We start from the raw sequence: 19,666 nt of genomic DNA on the forward strand, positions 1-19,666 counted from the left end.
ATAGAGGTGGGGGAGAATGATAAAGGGTGACCTCCAGTAAAATGATGGAGGGATAGGGTGCGGGAGTATGTCAGTAAGAGGTGTGAATGATCATTGAGAGATCTTGAGCAGGCAAGGAGAGTGTGTTTGGATAGAGATGGAAGCTCTTCTGCCATGGTCATCTCATTGTGGGAGCTCCTGGAAGCAGGGGTCAAAGATGATGATAATGATTAGTGTATACTTGTACGTAAACATTCTTTCTCTCTCTCTCACACACATACAATGGAATATCAAAACTGAAATAACAGGTAATAACTTTTATTTGACTACAAAGGATTACAAAGGCGGAGCATGCCGACAGGAGACCTTTTGGTCCATATCTAGGTCGGATGCGAAAAAAAAATCATAATAAATTGATAAATAAAAACTATAATAATGTAAATATCAAATAAAATACATAAATTAATGCTATAGTTAGATGATAAATAAACAGGTAAATAGTAAATAATAATGAATTGACATATAACTAGTAATAAATGGAAATCTAAACACAAATGATAAAACAAAAACAAATAATATGAAATAAATTATGATCATTACAGCATCTTGCTTAGGTGTTTATCTAAACGATTCTTAAAGCTTTGAACTGAACTACATTGCACTACCTGTGCAGGAAGTTTATTCCATTCATTAACTACATGGTTGGCAAAGTTGTTTCTACCTACTTCCAAATTGAATCTATTTCCGGACAGTTTGAGACCATTGTTTCTTGTCTGATTCTCATTCAATGTGAAAATTTTGTCACTTTTGATGTTGTCAATTCCCTTTAGAATTTTGAAGACCTGTATCAAGTCACCTCTGAGTCTACGCTTTTTTAGGGAAAACAGATTATGTTTTAGTTGATTTTCGTATGATTTATTTTTGATATTTGGAATCAGTTTTGTGGGTCGCTGTTGTACTTTTTCCAGTCTGTCAATGTCTTTAATGAGATTCAGTGACCATACAGAAACAGCATATTCCAAATGTGGACGAACTAACGATTTATATAGCTTGTTAATGAGTGATGGACTTTTGAAATCAAAAGATCGTGCAATCAGTCCTAGAATCTTATTTGCTTTCTCAGAGGCTGAAATACACTGCTTGGATGATTTGAGGTCGTTACTGATAATTACGCCAAGATCTTTTTCACTATCCACTTTTGTTAACGAATTTTCAAATAACTTGTAATCATATTTACTGTTATTTTTACCTATGTGCATTACCTTGCATTTACTTGTGCTAAATTTCATTAGCCACTTTTCAGACCATTGCTGTAATTTATCTAAATCTTCTTGAATATCTAATTGATTTAAGTGATCATTTGCCATTCAGCACAGTTTTGTATCATCAGCAAATTTGGAAACAGTAGATTTTAGTCCATGGTCTATATCATTTATATATACTATGAATAGAAGTGGCCCAAGAACAGAGCAACTCTCTGTTTTCGATCATTCCACCAATTTCTAGTCCTACATTCATTTTTTGTTCATTTGTTTGGGTTAACTCAACGCACAAACTATCATATGCATCCTGTTTCACTTTCTCTAAAACACAAGTTTAGAATATTTCCTTTTTTCACTCTTGTGAAGCCTTAGATTTCTATTTAGGTTGCACATTCTAAAAAACATGCGTGTCTTTACAAAAAAACGAATAACCTCTTGAGGCAATGTCACATATGTACAGATTTGCGCTGTTAATTTCTCTGTGGAGTTTGTTCCTGGTGTTAGTGATTTCTGGCCATGGTAACATAAGAACATGTGTTCCATTTTCTCAAGATCACAGAAAAAAATCTCACTTGGTGTCATTAAACCACCAGACTTCCAACTAGCTATAGTATTCCATGAATTATTGTGTGATGTTACATGTGATCCAAGAAATTCATATTGTGGAAATTTGAAAGAAAGCAATGTATCCACCAAAATAGCGCAATCCTTCTTTTTTCATTTCACTTCCCAAATATAAAAATGGAATGCTATCATCAGGAAAATCTAGATTTTTTCCCTCAGAAATGTATGGATCATCAATATGCAAGTTAGTTAATATCATTGCTGATAAGTTTAATTCATTTTGCAATGAATCAGTCACACTATTCTCCTGATCAGAATTGCTTATCAGGTCTTTGGTGAATGAATCACTCATCATGGGTACATTATTTTCAGTTGTTACGTTGTACTTGCTCCCCATCAATTTGCTATCTTTGCCAAGAAGATGGGCTCTTATTCTTTATTTAAAAGCAAGAGGTGATGGATGATCATATGTAGAACCCATTTGCCTGATGTACCCAAAGAAAAATTCCAGGCCATCTTGGTTTAGCCTGTATGTTAGTATGTATGTAAGACCATACTTTTCTTTGACCATTTCATATAAGTTCTGCAAAGACTGAGATGAGACAACTAGACCTCTCTGAAATTGATAAAGGTGATTTCTTCCAGTGATTTTGATACTCTTTGCAATAGTGATAATTTCCTCCAGTACACTGTCTTGATGAGCAAGTTGAATACCATAAGCATTCCTAGAGGGATTCCTATCATAAAGAACTCTAGAGTTCATGACGTCAAACCATGCATCTACAATTGAAATAAATTTGCTTGTCTCTTTCCAGTCTTTACTTTTCAGAACCCCTTACCTTCAAAATACTGTATGGTCTTTGCTGTTGTCTCAGATAAAAGTTGTGTTGCAAGCTTGACACATTCTTTTTATACCTTGTACAGTGATGTGCCTTTCAGATAATTTATGAGCTGGTTTCAAATCACTGATACTTTTAAATATTATTTCCTTGACACAATCACTGGTAACACAGCTTCCATTTGCCAATGTGAAACCAGAATCTAAAAAATTGTTTCTTATTAATTTGACAAGATGAGGTGCATCAGCAAAGACATGGACATTCCAATTAGGAGCAGCTGGATTACAAAAAGAGGAGTTGTCCATACAAATACCTAAATCCTTCCATAACCTTATGTTTGTTGGACTAAGGTCACTGACCATTGCTAAAACAATGAAACCAGCCGCTTCTATATTCTGTATGATATCATACAAAATTTCTTTGGTTAGACAGCAATCAAAATCATAATAGACAAGCTGCTTCCATTGTTTCACAAGGCCGCGAATCATGACACACATGGCTCTATTCTTAGGATCTATTAATATATCTGTTTTCTTGTCAAATACCCACTCATATGCAACACTACACTCATCAAAGGACAAAACACATAGTCTGTCCTCTTCACGCATGTCCTTAGCCTCATGCTCTAGTAAATGAAACACAGCCTTCAAAATCCCAGGTTCTGTGTTAAATTTTGATGCCCATCTATTTAGTGTTGTTACAGATGGTAAAGGCAACTGCCACACTTCTTTGAGATACCTATAGGCTTTTGGGCTTAAATTTCTTAATGCAATGCACTTATATCATCATCACTCCAACATCTAATACAAGTTCCATTTAACATATGCTCTACTTGAGATGGGAAAAAAAACTTATGTAAGTTATATTCAACCTTAGTATAAACATTTGTCACTTCACTTGTGAGCACAATTCTTTCCTTACTCCATTCTTCCTTTTCTTTTAGCAATGCATCCCTCTGTTTCTTCACAGCCTCTAACTCTTGTTGCACAGCAGTGACGTCACATAACTTTCCCAAGAGATCCTTGCCCTGAGATGACACTGGCCTGGCAGCAGCTGCATTGTTGGGGTTGCCTGCAAATTAACAATCATTAGGGACTATATACAGTCTCTCACTCTCTCTCTCATCTAGCTAGCTATGTCTACATTTCATAGTATTTGTATTGTGACATGTATTTCATCTCTGTATTAGTAATCATATTGTATATCATAATTACTAACATGATGTCATATTGTATATAATAAATACTAACATATAATGTATATTATAAATACTAACATGATGAGTTTACCAAATAATACAAGACATACCTTGAATTGGCATTGCTTGCAATGACTGCCTTGCTTCAGTTTCATGGAGAAGTTCCAGCCTGCTAGGTTCTTTCTCCTTGTTGTGGGACACAACAGTTGCATTGTCAGGATCATCTGTAAAATATATATATATTTTTAACCCTCTATCTGCCATGGTCATTCTTACTTAACCTTCCTGACTCTCCACCTCTCTCTCTCTGTATTAGTAATCACATTGTATATCATAATTACTAACATGATATCATATTGTATATAATAAATACTAACATATAATGTATATTATAAATACTAACATGATGAGTTTACCAAATAATACAAGACATACCTTGAATTGGCATTGCTTGCAATGACTGCCTTGCTTCAGTTTCAGGGAGAAGTTCCAGCCTGCTAGGTTCGTTCTCCTTGTTGTGGGACACAGCAGTTGCATTGTCAGGATCATCTGTAAAAAATATATATATTGTTAACCCTCTATCTGCCACAGTCATTCTTACTTAACCTTCCTGGCTCTCTCCACCTCTCTCTCTCTCTCTCTGTATTAGTAATCATATTGTATATCATAATTACTAACATGATATCATATTGTATATAATAAATACTAACATATAATGTATATCATAAATACTAACATGATGAGTTTACCAAATAATACAAGACATACCTTGAATTGGCATTGCTTGCAATGACTGCCTTGCTTCAGTTTCAGGGAGAAGTTCCAGCCTGCTAGGTTCGTTCTCCTTGTTGTGGGACACAGCAGTTTAATTGTCAGGATCATCTGTAAAAAATATATGTATTGTTAACCCTCTATCTGCCACAGTCATTCTTACTTAACCTTCCTGGCTCTCTCCACCTCTCTCTCTCTCTCTGTATTAGTAATCATATTGTATATCATAATTACTAACATGATATCATATTGTATATATTAAATACTAACATATAATGTATATCATAAATACTAACATGATGAGTTTACCAAATAATACAAGACATACCTTGAATTGGCATTGCTTGTGATGACTGCCTTGCTTCAGTTTCAGGGGGAAGTTCCAGCCTGCTAGGTTCGTTCTCCTTGTTGTGGGACACAGCAGTTGGATTGTCAGGATCATCTGTAAAAAATATATATATTGTTAACCCTCTATCTGCCACGGTCATTCTTACTTAACTTTCCTGGCTCTGTAGATACGGTTTACAAGGAGACACAGGGGAAAAATAAGGGAAAATGCAAGGGTAATTTTGTCCTTTTAAGCTATGAAAATAATTACTAGAGCCCAGCACAAAATTACAGTCTAAGATGTGGGCATTGAAGTAGTACATTTGACCAGCATTGTAAGGGTTAATGATTATAGTTGTCACACACACACACAAACTAAGATTTATACTGTCCTCTCTCTCTCGTGCTAACATAATGATAATAATAACAATAGTGTTGAACTGAAATTTATTTGGCACTTATGAGAGCACCGAATATGACGAACTGCTATAACGGTCAATTTCCATGTTACGTGCTCTCAGTATTTCAAATCCCTCAAACCTCTCAACCCCACCTCTCCCTCTCTCTCTCTCTCTGGTCTATATACAACCATTATCCATACACTAGGTAGTGGTAATTATTATCTTCTTACCTTCGAGTTTTGGTATCCTTCGTGTTGGAAGAGCATCATACTTCTAGACTTTGAGACACTTAGGCACTGGTAGATCAAGAAGCTCGTACTTGAGTTGCCTTTTATAATCAGGGGATCCAAAATGAAGACTGCAGAGTCGTGCATTTTGAACATTAATAGTGTTCTTGTTTTCACACAGCTCAATCCATCTTTCACACACCTTATTTGCAGGGAAACAATGAAAATGAACATTTGGCTTATTTCTTCAGCCATACAATCAAGGTTACACAACCAATCCAACTGGCGAGCGGTGCTCTCACTCCAAACTCCGAAGAGACAAGCCTATCTTATACCAAGAAGCACTGGTTACACTCGTGCCTACTACAGAAGGCCGAATAAAATTTTCAGCCATTCAAGCCACGCCTACCATTCAGATGGAGCAGACCACGGTCAACGAAGAAGAAATCGTCCATCTTCGACTTCTCATATCTTCAATCAAGCTCCCAGAATAAAGGTATCAAGCCACTAGATTCTATTCAGCTCCAAGCAACATACATGCCAGCCAGCCACGCCAGCCATTCAGAAGAACAAGATCATTGTCTACGAAGCAGACATCGCCTGTCTTCAACTTCTCATCAACCGCATCAGAAAGCTAGCTCATCACTTCGTCAGCAAACTTTCCAAGCAAGCGACACGTCTACCCACTACCCCGCCACCAACCACTCCCTTCGAGACGACAGTCTGACTTCTAAGATAGCAGCTTTGCCCCTACTGTTGCACCAATCTTAGAATCGGTGGTGAAATCGAAGGCATTCGATTTTAAACCACCTGGTGACAGTACGCTACCAATCATACGACAGATGTCTACAGAGAGACCTCTGTCAGAATAGAAGAAGCTGTCAACTCTGCACAGCACCTTATCAAGATTCCAATCCAACTTCAAACAAGATTCCCAACCAAGAGATCGAACTTAAATCAAACCACAAGATTCCATTCAGCTACCACAAAATCCAATCTCCGAAAAAAGATACTCCACCTCACCCCTACCGTCCTCACCCGAGAAAAACGCAAAATCTGCAAGCTCAGCACCTCACTCGGTAAGCATTACAAACAACCACCCCTCTATCCCTTCAAGCAGCACACCCAAGCCGAGACCAGACGAATCCCATCAGATCCAGCACACCAACTCCAAGATCGACACGACATCACGACTTCAGTCAAGACGCAGTGGACCCAGGCCAACGAGACACATCCAAGAGACAATCTCATCCGCCATCCACAACTACCGTCACCAATCACCGTGAGTATAAACCATAGACTCCCACTAATTCCCCTTTTTTTATAATTCAGGAGCCGGACGAGATCCCGCCTCCACCCCCACCCCTTCATGATCAGCCAGACCAGGGAATTCGCATCGGTTAGGCCCAGACCCGCCTAACCCACCTCCAACCCCCTCCATGATCACCCAGACCAGGAACCTCGCATCGGTTAGGCCCCGACCCGCCTAACCCACCTCTACCCCTTCCACCCAGACCAGGAGCTTCGGAGCAGTTAGGCCCGGACCCGCCTAACATACCTGCTCTTCGCATCGGGTCAGCATTCTCGCTTACCCACTCCAACCACCCAACCTCACCCTCCACCCACCGCCACCCTTGCCTCACCGAGAATTGCTTGCAAAGCAATTTCTCAAAACCACCGAGGAATCAACACAGCCCACGACAGTGTCACATCCTCCCACAGCGCAACCCACTGCTTCCCGGACTTTAGCGCAGACCCACAGTACCATAAGTACCCCCATTTTTTTTTTAATTTTATACTTGTACATCATAAACCCATAGATACATATAAATAACCCACGTGTCAAAGGCATAAAATAATAATTTTAATTATAATTCTTTAGATGTAAAATAGCCCACGTAGAACTATCGGAAATAACTATTGTTACAATTATAGAAAATTAAAGACCACGTTAGATAGAACTCAATAATTAAATAAAACATCCACTTGTGTAATTTTAACTTACGAGATAACTGCCCTGCCCTGTACCACCTCGCCCTCTCTGACACCTCTGCCTCCAGTCTGTGCTCGAGGAACCGTTGTACCTGGTTAAGAGCCCTGGTGCGTGCCTTGGCACCCAGTTGAGCGTAACACTCCTGCCTTGCTGATGCAGCTTCAGCAGGAGTGCTAGGATGGAGGTCAGTAGGCGTACATTGTCGCTGGGCTGTATCGATTCTAAGGTGCCTAGCAAAGACTGTGAATCCGTGTGGATTACCACAGGACCAGCTCGAGATATTAGAGCATGCTCTAACGCTCCTTGGACCGCTATGGCCTCAGCTTGGAGAGTGGACGCATGATCAGATACTCTCCTGCCGTAGGTCAGACCGTCCGTCACAAAAGCAGCCCCCGCACTGCGAGGCCTGTTGGGGTCTACGGAGCCATCCGTGTATTAGACCGCCGTTCCAGGTCTCGACGGTGCGCGGACGCCTTGTAGGGCCTGCGCTCGTACTCTTTCCTGGTCACATAACTTCTTCTTACTGGGAAGCTTTGTGACAACGAAAGTTGCAGGTATCGACAGCCATGGTGGTGGGGGCTTGAACTCTGGATGTGGAGAGTCCCTACCCTTCTCAAGGAGAGTGCTGGTGAGTCTGAAGGAGTCCAGGATCACCGCCGCCTGTGCCAGCCTGGTATCGGAGTAGATAAAAGTACCCACCCGTCCCAGAGCTGTCACAAGGCTCTGACTCAGCTCAGTTATCCTGGGGCTCTGGACCAACTTGGCAAGAAAGTCGACCTCCAGCCTTCTGACCCTTGATGTTAATGAAGGCAACGAAGCCTCCATTCGGAGGTTAACGATCTTAGTCCAAGGTTGAGCTCCTAGGATAATCCTTGCTGCGGCATTTTGGCAAGGCTCCAGGTCTTCAAGCTTGGCAGTCGCCACATTTATGAGAGCTGGGGCAGCGTAGTCCACCAGACTGCGGACTGCGTGCACATAGAATGTGCGAAGGACCCGATGCGTGGCACCGAGTGCCTTCCCCGTCATTGCTCTCATAACTGTGGTTCTTGCCTTCAGTCTCTCCTTGAGACAGGTAAGTTCCCTCTGAAAGGTGAGCCTCTCATCAATCCAGACCCCCAGGTACTGATACTGGTGAACCCAGTCCAGCCTAAGGTCTTGGATGGTGAGGTGCTTCCCTTCTGTCCTGAGTCTCAGTGCCATAGCCTTCGACTTTGTAGGGGAGATCTTTAACCCTAACCTACTACATTCCGTTGCCACAGTGCTTAAACAGCGCTGAGCCCTGTTGAAGCACTGCCGCTTCCCAGTAATTAAGAGCGCAATGTCATCTGCATAGCAGATGACCTTGCACCCCTGTGGTATAGGTAGTTCCAGAATGTTGGAGACGAGCACATTGAAGAGAGTGGGGCTGAGGACCCCCCCCCCCCTGTGGAGTGCCATTCTCCAACATTCTGGCCTCTGATATGTGACCTTGAAAGCGTACTTTCGCAGACCGGTGACTGAGATAGTCAGCAATCCAAGAAAGCAGCTTGCCTTTTACGCCCTTGCGAGCAAGGGTGTCTAATATCACAAGTGGACTGGCCAGCTCAAACGCCTTTTCCAAATCCAAAAAGACCACAATGGTCGGTGTTCCACTGACAGCATTGAGGAGTGTTGCTATACTGTTTGTTGTGCCAGTGCCCTTGCAGTAAGCATGGATATGCTCATGCAATGGGCCCAGTTTCCACAGCAGCCTGTTTAGCACCATCCTCTCCGCTGTCTTTCCCATGCAGCTTGTCAGGCTGATGGGGCGGTAAGCACTAGGTTCCTTTGGCTTTGGAATTGGCGTTATGATTGCCGTCTTCCAGGCTGTTGGTAGCTTGCCAGTCCTCCAAGACGCGTTTATCACCCTTAGAAGTGCCTCGTCACCCGCTGGCTCAAGGTGGGCCAGCATGGAATAGGTGATGAGGTCCTCTCCAGGTGCCGTGTCTGAGCTGGTCTTGTGTGTGACCCGTAGCTCCTGAAGCGCAAAGCTAGCGTCAGTATCATCCGACCGACTCACCATGTCCTCAACACCATGGCGCCTCACTCCTTGGAGGTCCTGCAATGTGTCTTGAACACACTGCGGGAGTGAGGTGCTGCTGGAGCGAGAGACAAACTCCTGCACCAGCCGCTTCGCCTCAGCATCAGGGGCATGATGAGTGCGTCGTGGTTGAGTCCTGCCAGTAGCCCTACGGAGCTTAGTCCACAGCTCTGCTAGGGAGGTGTGAGCAGTAAAGCCCTCACACCATTCAAGAAATTTAGCTCTTCTGGCATCTGCAGCTATGACATGAGCGTCATGTACTGCAGCGCGCAAGTTGGCCAAATTGGTCTGAGTTCGGCGCCGTCGGAAAACACGCCTAAGCATGTTCACCCGATGGTTGGCCTCTCTCACCTCGGGGGTATAATACCAGCTGTTCTTATGTTCTCTGGGGGACTGGCGAGTCTTAGGGATGGCTCTGTTGGCAGCCACCTGAATGGCTGCAGAAAGGTCAGCTTCCAACGTTTCCACGTCCTGTGGTGGGACGTAGGACGCTGCCCATTCTTCAACAGACTACTCAAACACTGGCCAGTTTGCCAAAGCTGTCTTCCACCTGGGAACAGGTAATACAGCTGGTATGGGTGGTGAATCCCGTATGTGCACCGAGACACCGAAGTGATCGCTAGTGACAATAGGATGCACCTCCCAGGTTACCCTAGGGAGGAGAGTGGCCGTCGCCAAGGTCAGATCAAGTCGTCCACCTTGCACGTGCGTCGGATTTCCATCATTCAACAACGCAATGTCAGGGCATTCATCTAATACTGAACTTAAGTGGTGCCCAGCGACATTGGGCCCATGGGACGACATCAAAATATCATGGTGGGCGTTGAAGTCCCCTCCTATGATGAGGAGCCTGTCCGCAGCAAGAGTACATACTTCTCCAAGGTCCAGTTCCGCTCTCAGGCCCCTGTATATGTTGTAGATGGTGTACGTTTCGTGGGCCCGATGAAGTCGAACCGCAAGAACTTCTACACCATCCCCACATGATACAGGGTCCGTGATTTCACTGCAGGGGATGGATGATTTGACTAAGATCATGCACCCCCTAGCAGTGAGTGAGCGAGGGAGAGAGAAGACGCGATATCCCGGAAATCGCACCTCGTCGCTCACCAATGTCTCCTGGAGAAGCATGATATCGTATTCATGCTCTTGCGCAAGCGCAAGGAGATACGAGCTTTTGCTGGGGAACCCGTTTACGTTCCACTGTAGCAACCTCAAGTGATTATTGAACAGGGCGATCGTCTTCCCTGTCAGTTTCCATGACGGTCTCATCTTGTTGTCCCCGGTCAGACGACAAGATGGGTTGCGACTTTGGAACAGTGGACGCATTTTCCTCCTCATCAGAAGAGGAGTCTTCAAGCCTCAATGCAAATTGGCGTTGGGGCTTAGCAGAAGACACTCTCCTCGTCTTGGAAGTTGTGGGTGTCGATTTCCCAATGGTGAAAGTGGGTTTGGCTGGCTCGGGGGAATTGGAAGGGGAGGAGGAGGAGGAGGTTGAGGAGGAGGTAGTGGAAGAGGCGGCAGGAGAGGAGGTAGAGGGGGAGGGGGAGGGAGTCCTCTCCTTTCGTCTAGGGTTCCTCTTCTCTTTAAGGAGTTTGAGCACGTTCTTGACGGCCCTGTCCACGATGACTAGTGTCCTGTCTGGATCAGTCTCTCCAAGGGTGGTAGCAACTGCAGCAACGACACCAGTCACAATCAGGTCGATATCATCCTCCCTAAGGGGGATGATATCGGACGGATACTCAGGTGGAGGGGACCGTCGGTCCTGTGCTCGTGGGGTTGGTACAGGGGGCGTGGGTTGGGCTTTAGGTTTAGAGTTGGGTTTGGAGGCGGGTGTGGTTTTGGAAGTGGGTGCGGATTTGGAAGCGGGTTTGGAAGTGGGTGCGGATTTGGAAGCGGGTTTGGAAGTGGGTGCGGTTTTAGAGGTTGACGTGGGTTTGGGTGCGCTAGTTTTCTTGGGAGCTGGTTGTGTCTGTGTGGGGTCTGGGTTCAGTGACGGAAATTGCTCCTGATTGTTTAAATCAGGAGCGCTATGTGTAGGTGGTTGTGGTACTGTGGTGGGAGAGTGCTTCCTGCTGCCCCATACAAATGTTCCTGGGGGGGCAGGTATGAAGTCCTGTCGCTTCTCTGTCCTCTCCTTAGTGGCAATGGCCTGGACTTTACGCACTGCGCACCCGGTATTCCAGGCGTGGTGCTTCTTGCTACAATTCGGGCATTTAGCAACAGTCTCAGCGCCAGCCTTGAACTTGTCGAGGCAAGTCTCGGTGGCGTGAGGCATGCTGCAAATACCGCACTTGGGTTGCTTCGCAGAGCACCTCGCCTGGTGATGACCATAGCGCTGACATCTGAAACAACGGAGAGGATCAGGGATGTACGTTCGTACATCATACCTGCCGTACCAACCCAGGTCGATCTTATCAAAAGGGTCGCCTTTGATGGTAATCAGTACCTGACGTGTGGGCGTCTTGTCCCAATTGCGCATTCTTGTGGCCGCGATTACCGGGCTGTGGTCCTCGATGGCCTCAGTCATGAAGGTGGTGGGATAATCGTGAACCACAAGTCTGTGCTTCCGGTCCTCTGGGTTGAGCCGCTCTAAGTTCACCGGCCTACCATCAATGGACTTAATCCGGTCCAGCTCCTCGACGATTTCATACGTGCTCGGTAACAGGAGCACGTTACCATCGCCAAGGGGCCGGAGGGATAGAAGCTTGCCGTGGAGGGGGCCTTTCTCCAAAGCTCTTACCACCTCGAAGGCCGTGTCGTACCCCGCCGAGGGTACGACCTTGAAGGTGGGGGAGCTTGCCACCCTTAGTAATAGGAGGGGCCACAACGACAGCAGCCTCGTCCTCCGATGGAGACGCTGAACTCAGAGCGCATCGTCGCCGTTTCGGCACGCCAGATACTGAATCAGTGGCCGCCATGGCGGCACTGATGACGAGAAAAAATACGAGAAAATATCCTCAACAACTTTGTGAAAAAAAAAGTCGTAATCTACGGGGCGAGGGATCGCGGGCGTTATATAGCGCGTTGGTGCTATGTCTTATCCTGTCTACCTAGCAAGCAGTCAATCGGAAAACGAGGCTCGGGTGCACGAGGGTGTGCGAGGACCGGGCTATTCTTCTGGTTGGGAGTTCCCCCCTCTCCCGCCGTAAAAGCGATTTTAAAAAACCACACGGGCCACGCTAATCGTGCAGGGAGAGTTATTGTGGGGCATAATCCTGCCAGAGCGAGATACCACGGGAAGAGGGAATTTTCTCGGGTAGCAGTACTTTCGGGTTTAGCAGGTTGTATCACGTCTATCAGAGCTAGAGTCTAGGGTGATAGACGGCATACAGAGCGCAGACGGGGAGATAAGCATACGTGCGAGGATGCTCTCCAAGAATTTATCTTACCTCTTCAGAAGCGATGCTGGGAGTGAGGGTGGACAGCCGGGGAGGGTCTTTTTATACCCAAGGTAGGCGGGGTCAACGCTTCATGGCAAGATTCGAACTCATACGTTGTAATGACGTATATTGGCTATGAGTCTTGTTCGAAGCAGTGAGTAGTAGGCGGGCGATTTGAAAATCGTGTGATTCACGGCTGGCTATAACACATGATATTGTATATATGTTTCATCTCCTCAACTAAATACTCTACAAATTTCTTTACTGTATCCTCACCTGCGTGTTCTGTATACTTTGAGTCTTTATCAACCGAGCATTGTGTGTAACAAGCAAATGAATTAGGCTCGTGTTTTTGCGTATACAAGGTATAAGATCCTTCAGGATTTGGCTGTCTTCTTTTTATTCTATCAAGAGTACTTTCAAAATCGCTATATATTACAAAAGGATGTTCTATCTTTTTATAGAATGATCTAAAAACAATAGGTCCCTCTACAAGCTCCATTCGTACAGGTTTATGGACTGGACATTCACGTTAATGTTAACAAGTAGCTCCTTCTTTGAGAAGGGATGCAGACAGTATGAACAAGGGAAAATTCGTCCATTAGGACTTTTATTGATAAATGGGCTCAAATCTTCCATCAATACATAGTGGTTATTTTCTTCCTCGGACATATACAGAAGGTATATGATCTTTGTCTTTTTTCACTTTTGTAATTCTTAAAGGATACAGACTTTTATTTTTATCATTATCAAAGGCAAAAACACTGACGCTGATTGGATTCTTCTTTTCAAATATGGTCATCTTATCTAATTTGACTGGGAATTCTATTCCACTCCAATCGTAATTTTGAGCAGCAGCCTTAACTGTCTTACTAATTCTCTCTTTGTCCTTTTCATCCAAGCAATCTGACCGGGCAATGCACCATTTGAAACATTCTTGATCCTCATTTTTAATATTCACTAGTTTATATTTTGCCTTTTGATATTTATTAGGAAGTTTCATATAACTAGACCCTTTCAATGCTTCGTATTTTGCTATTTTTATTTCAAAATTGAAAAGCTTCTCAATTATCCAACCTGAGCCCTCTCTTGTAAATTGATCAATCTTATTTTCTAATTGACCAATCATATCTAGCACTACACTTTTTATTACTGAAAGATCTGTCATCGGCTTCATCTCGCCACACTTGATCCAGGGCTCTTGAATTGAATTGAACTGCTCCCATCTCCTAACTACTTATAGAATCGAACTTTGAGACAAAGAGAAATGTTCAAACCTTTCCAATTGTGCTCTTTGACTCTCTTCTCTATAACATCCACCATACTCATAATAAAAAGTTTGGGGTCAATTGTACTAATGTCGGAATAACAATAAACTCCTAATTGACCTCCACAACCATGTCATTTTAGATATCAGGTTCTGATTTTTTTTTTTTCACTGTGCCTTTTGAGCTTTGAGACTTCAATCTTACATACTTGGGGGTTAACCTTGAAGTAATGTTTCTTACATTTTTCATGTCTTAAACGGTTCAAATTGGTCTTGTTACAAATTTCCCAATGAAATTTTCCACCCTTATTTAACCTATTGTAATTAGGATTCAACCGTTTCTTGTGATACACTGATTTCTCATGTCTTAAATCTCTCTTGATTGTAATTCACTAATGAAAGAAAATGAGGGAGATAATACGTCATGTTCAAGCAAGCATCCCGAGCCAGATAACGAAATCATAGTGGCAGTCATATACAGCTCGACTCGTAATTGACAGACTTGGGTTCGATTCCCATGCTGGGTACAAATGTTTTGGATAAATCAATGAGTGGAGAGGGAAAAATAAGAGGAGAAGGAGGAGATGAAGAAATTAAAGGAGAAGGTTCCAAAAATTGATCTGGAGTGAAATTACACAGAACTTATTGTTCATTTTCTACCATGGTATTAAGTTCCAGATACAAATTATGTTGGGCACTCATGGCCAAGCGGACTAAAACTCGACCTATTGAGCCCAAAGGTCCGGGTTCGAATCTGCACTGAGGTGCTCCCTCGAGGGGTTATCCAAGTTTGAAAATGGTTTGGAATTGCCGAGTGCGCATTAAGTAATTCTATATAACCAGGTTCAGGCGTAGATGACTAATAATACCAACCACATGCTATCCTTCTCCCCCAATTCAGTACTAGTCCGACAGGCCATAACACTATGGATTACTGTTGGGTGCCAGGGTATATAGAATTGAGGTGCACTCTGACCCCATCTGAAGATGGAAGTGGCTTGAAGATGTGCAGTTGGAGAGGGTAGTATGGAGGCATGGGGCGCTTTTACTTGAATTTTGATTCAAGTTAGATTTGGTGGTTGAATCTAACGACGATATATTAAAGTTAGATTTCATGGTTGAATATAACCATGATATATTAATAGTAGATTTTGGTGGGTAAATCGGTGGAGGTGACCGAAATGGCCCAAAATCCAAAAAATCCCCATGGATTTTGGGGGGAAATCCGAAGGTCAGCGATTTGGTCCAAACTTGCGCCACAAGTAGAGTGTGGGCTAGGGTGCACATGAGCGTAGACAGCGGAATCCTGAGACCAAGGGTGTGGCGGTGAGAGCCCTCCAAAGATGGGCCTTTTGACGTTTATGCCTCTGGCAGGGATACCGTGCGCCTGAGTGGTGCGCCATTGGACCGGAGGGCATCCCAGGCCCTGCCGGACCTGTGGGTGTGATAGCGGGTAAATCGGTGGAGGTGACCGAAATGGCCCAAAATCCAAAAAATCTCCAAGGGGGTCCCCCATGGATTTTGGGGGGAAATCCGAAGGTCAGCGATTTGGTCCAAACTTGCGCCACAAGTAGAGTGTGGGCTAGGGTGCACATGAGCGTAGACAGCGGAATCCTGAGACCAAGGGTGTGGCGGTGAGAGCCCTCCAAAGATGGGCCTTTTGACGTTTATGCCTCTGGCAGGGATACCGTGCGCCTGAGTGGTGCGCCATTGGACCGGAGGGCATCCCAGGCCCTGCCGGACCTGTGGGTGTGATAGCGGGTAAATCGGTGGAGGTGACCGAAATGGCCCAAAATCCAAAAAATCTCCAAGGGGGTCCCCCATGGATTTTGGGGGGAAATCCGAAGGTCAGCGATTTGGTCCAAACTTGCGCCACAAGTAGAGTGTGGGCTAGGGTGCACATGAGCGTAGACAGCGGAATCCTGAGACCAAGGGTGTGGCGGTGAGAGCCCTCCAAAGATGGGCCTTTTGACGTTTATGCCTCTGGCAGGGATACCGTGCGCCTGAGTGGTGCGCCATTGGACCGGAGGGCATCCCAGGCCCTGCCGGACCTGTGGGTGTGATAGCGGGTAAATCGGTGGAGGTGACCGAAATGGCCCAAAATCCAAAAAATCTCCAAGGGGGTCCCCCATGGATTTTGGGGGGAAATCCGAAGGTCAGCGATTTGGTCCAAACTTGCGCCACAAGTAGAGTGTGGGCTAGGGTGCACATGAGCGTAGACAGCGGAATCCTGAGACCAAGGGTGTGGCGGTGAGAGCCCTCCAAAGATGGGCCTTTTGACGTTTATGCCTCTGGCAGGGATACCGTGCGCCTGAGTGGTGCGCCATTGGACCGGAGGGCATCCCAGGCCCTGCCGGACCTGTGGGTGTGATAGCGGGTAAATCGGTGGAGGTGACCGAAATGGCCCAAAATCCAAAAAATCTCCAAGGGGGTCCCCCATGGATTTTGGGGGGAAATCCGAAGGTCAGCGATTTGGTCCAAACTTGCGCCACAAGTAGAGTGTGGGCTAGGGTGCACATGAGCGTAGACAGCGGAATCCTGAGACCAAGGGTGTGGCGGTGAGAGCCCTCCAAAGATGGGCCTTTTGACGTTTATGCCTCTGGCAGGGATACCGTGCGCCTGAGTGGTGCGCCATTGGACCGGAGGGCATCCCAGGCCCTGCCGGACCTGTGGGTGTGATAGCGGGTAAATCGGTGGAGGTGACCGAAATGGCCCAAAATCCAAAAAATCTCCAAGGGGGTCCCCCATGGATTTTGGGGGGAAATCCGAAGGTCAGCGATTTGGTCCAAACTTGCGCCACAAGTAGAGTGTGGGCTAGGGTGCACATGAGCGTAGACAGCGGAATCCTGAGACCAAGGGTGTGGCGGTGAGAGCCCTCCAAAGATGGGCCTTTTGACGTTTATGCCTCTGGCAGGGATACCGTGCGCCTGAGTGGTGCGCCATTGGACCGGAGGGCATCCCAGGCCCTGCCGGACCTGTGGGTGTGATAGCGGGTAAATCGGTGGAGGTGACCGAAATGGCCCAAAATCCAAAAAATCTCCAAGGGGGTCCCCCATGGATTTTGGGGGGAAATCCGAAGGTCAGCGATTTGGTCCAAACTTGCGCCACAAGTAGAGTGTGGGCTAGGGTGCACATGAGCGTAGACAGCGGAATCCTGAGACCAAGGGTGTGTGGCGGTGAGAGCCCTCCAAAGATGGGCCTTTTGACGTTTATGCCTCTGGCAGGGATACCGTGCGCCTGAGTGGTGCGCCATTGGACCGGAGGGCATCCCAGGCCCTGCCGGACCTGTGGGTGTGATAGCGGGTAAATCGGTGGAGGTGACCGAAATGGCCCAAAATCCAAAAAATCTCCAAGGGGGTCCCCCATGGATTTTGGGGGGAAATCCGAAGGTCAGCGATTTGGTCCAAACTTGCGCCACAAGTAGAGTGTGGGCTAGGGTGCACATGAGCGTAGACAGCGGAATCCTGAGACCAAGGGTGTGGCGGTGAGAGCCCTCCAAAGATGGGCCTTTTGACGTTTATGCCTCTGGCAGGGATACCGTGCGCCTGAGTGGTGCGCCATTGGACCGGAGGGCATCCCAGGCCCTGCCGGACCTGTGGGTGTGATAGCGGGTAAATCGGTGGAGGTGACCGAAATGGCCCAAAATCCAAAAAATCTCCAAGGGGGTCCCCCATGGATTTTGGGGGGAAATCCGAAGGTCAGCGATTTGGTCCAAACTTGCGCCACAAGTAGAGTGTGGGCTAGGGTGCACATGAGCGTAGACAGCGGAATCCTGAGACCAAGGGTGTGGCGGTGAGAGCCCTCCAAAGATGGGCCTTTTGACGTTTATGCCTCTGGCAGGGATACCGTGCGCCTGAGTGGTGCGCCATTGGACCGGAGGGCATCCCAGGCCCTGCCGGACCTGTGGGTGTGATAGCGGGTAAATCGGTGGAGGTGACCGAAATGGCCCAAAATCCAAAAAATCTCCAAGGGGGTCCCCCATGGATTTTGGGGGGAAATCCGAAGGTCAGCGATTTGGTCCAAACTTGCGCCACAAGTAGAGTGTGGGCTAGGGTGCACATGAGCGTAGACAGCGGAATCCTGAGACCAAGGGTGTGGCGGTGAGAGCCCTCCAAAGATGGGCCTTTTGACGTTTATGCCTCTGGCAGGGATACCGTGCGCCTGAGTGGTGCGCCATTGGACCGGAGGGCATCCCAGGCCCTGCCGGACCTGTGGGTGTGATAGCGGGTAAATCGGTGGAGGTGACCGAAATGGCCCAAAATCCAAAAAATCTCCAAGGGGGTCCCCCATGGATTTTGGGGGAAATCCGAAGGTCAGCGATTTGGTCCAAACTTGCGCCACAAGTAGAGCGTGGGCTAGGGTGCACATGAGCGTAGACAGCGGAATCCTGAGACCAAGGGTGTGGCGGTGAGAGCCCTCCAAAGATGGGCCTTTTGACGTTTATGCCTCTGGCAGGGATACCGTGCGCCTGAGTGGTGCGCCATTGGACCGGAGGGCATCCCAGGCCCTGCCGGACCTGTGGGTGTGATAGCGGGTAAATCGGTGGAGGTGACCGAAATGGCCCAAAATCCAAAAAATCTCCAAGGGGGTCCCCCATGGATTTTGGGGGGAAATCCGAAGGTCAGCGATTTGGTCCAAACTTGCGCCACAAGTAGAGTGTGGGCTAGGGTGCACATGAGCGTAGACAGCGGAATCCTGAGACCAAGGGTGTGGCGGTGAGAGCCCTCCAAAGATGGGCCTTTTGACGTTTATGCCTCTGGCAGGGATACCGTGCGCCTGAGTGGTGCGCCATTGGACCGGAGGGCATCCCAGGCCCTGCCGGACCTGTGGGTGTGATAGCGGGTAAATCGGTGGAGGTGACCGAAATGGCCCAAAATCCAAAAAATCTCCAAGGGGGTCCCCCATGGATTTTGGGGGGAAATCCGAAGGTCAGCGATTTGGTCCAAACTTGCGCCACAAGTAGAGTGTGGGCTAGGGTGCACATGAGCGTAGACAGCGGAATCCTGAGACCAAGGGTGTGGCGGTGAGAGCCCTCCAAAGATGGGCCTTTTGACGTTTATGCCTCTGGCAGGGATACCGTGCGCCTGAGTGGTGCGCCATTGGACCGGAGGGCATCCCAGGCCCTGCCGGACCTGTGGGTGTGATAGCGGGTAAATCGGTGGAGGTGACCGAAATGGCCCAAAATCCAAAAAATCTCCAAGGGGGTCCCCCATGGATTTTGGGGGGAAATCCGAAGGTCAGCGATTTGGTCCAAACTTGCGCCACAAGTAGAGTGTGGGCTAGGGTGCACATGAGCGTAGACAGCGGAATCCTGAGACCAAGGGTGTGGCGGTGAGAGCCCTCCAAAGATGGGCCTTTTGACGTTTATGCCTCTGGCAGGGATACCGTGCGCCTGAGTG

The sequence above is a fragment of the Oratosquilla oratoria genome, chromosome 44 (genome assembly GCF_046742065.1).
Source record: "Oratosquilla oratoria isolate Oo_2021 chromosome 44, ASM4674206v1, whole genome shotgun sequence".
In the NCBI taxonomy this organism is placed as follows: Eukaryota; Metazoa; Arthropoda; class Malacostraca; order Stomatopoda; family Squillidae; genus Oratosquilla; species Oratosquilla oratoria.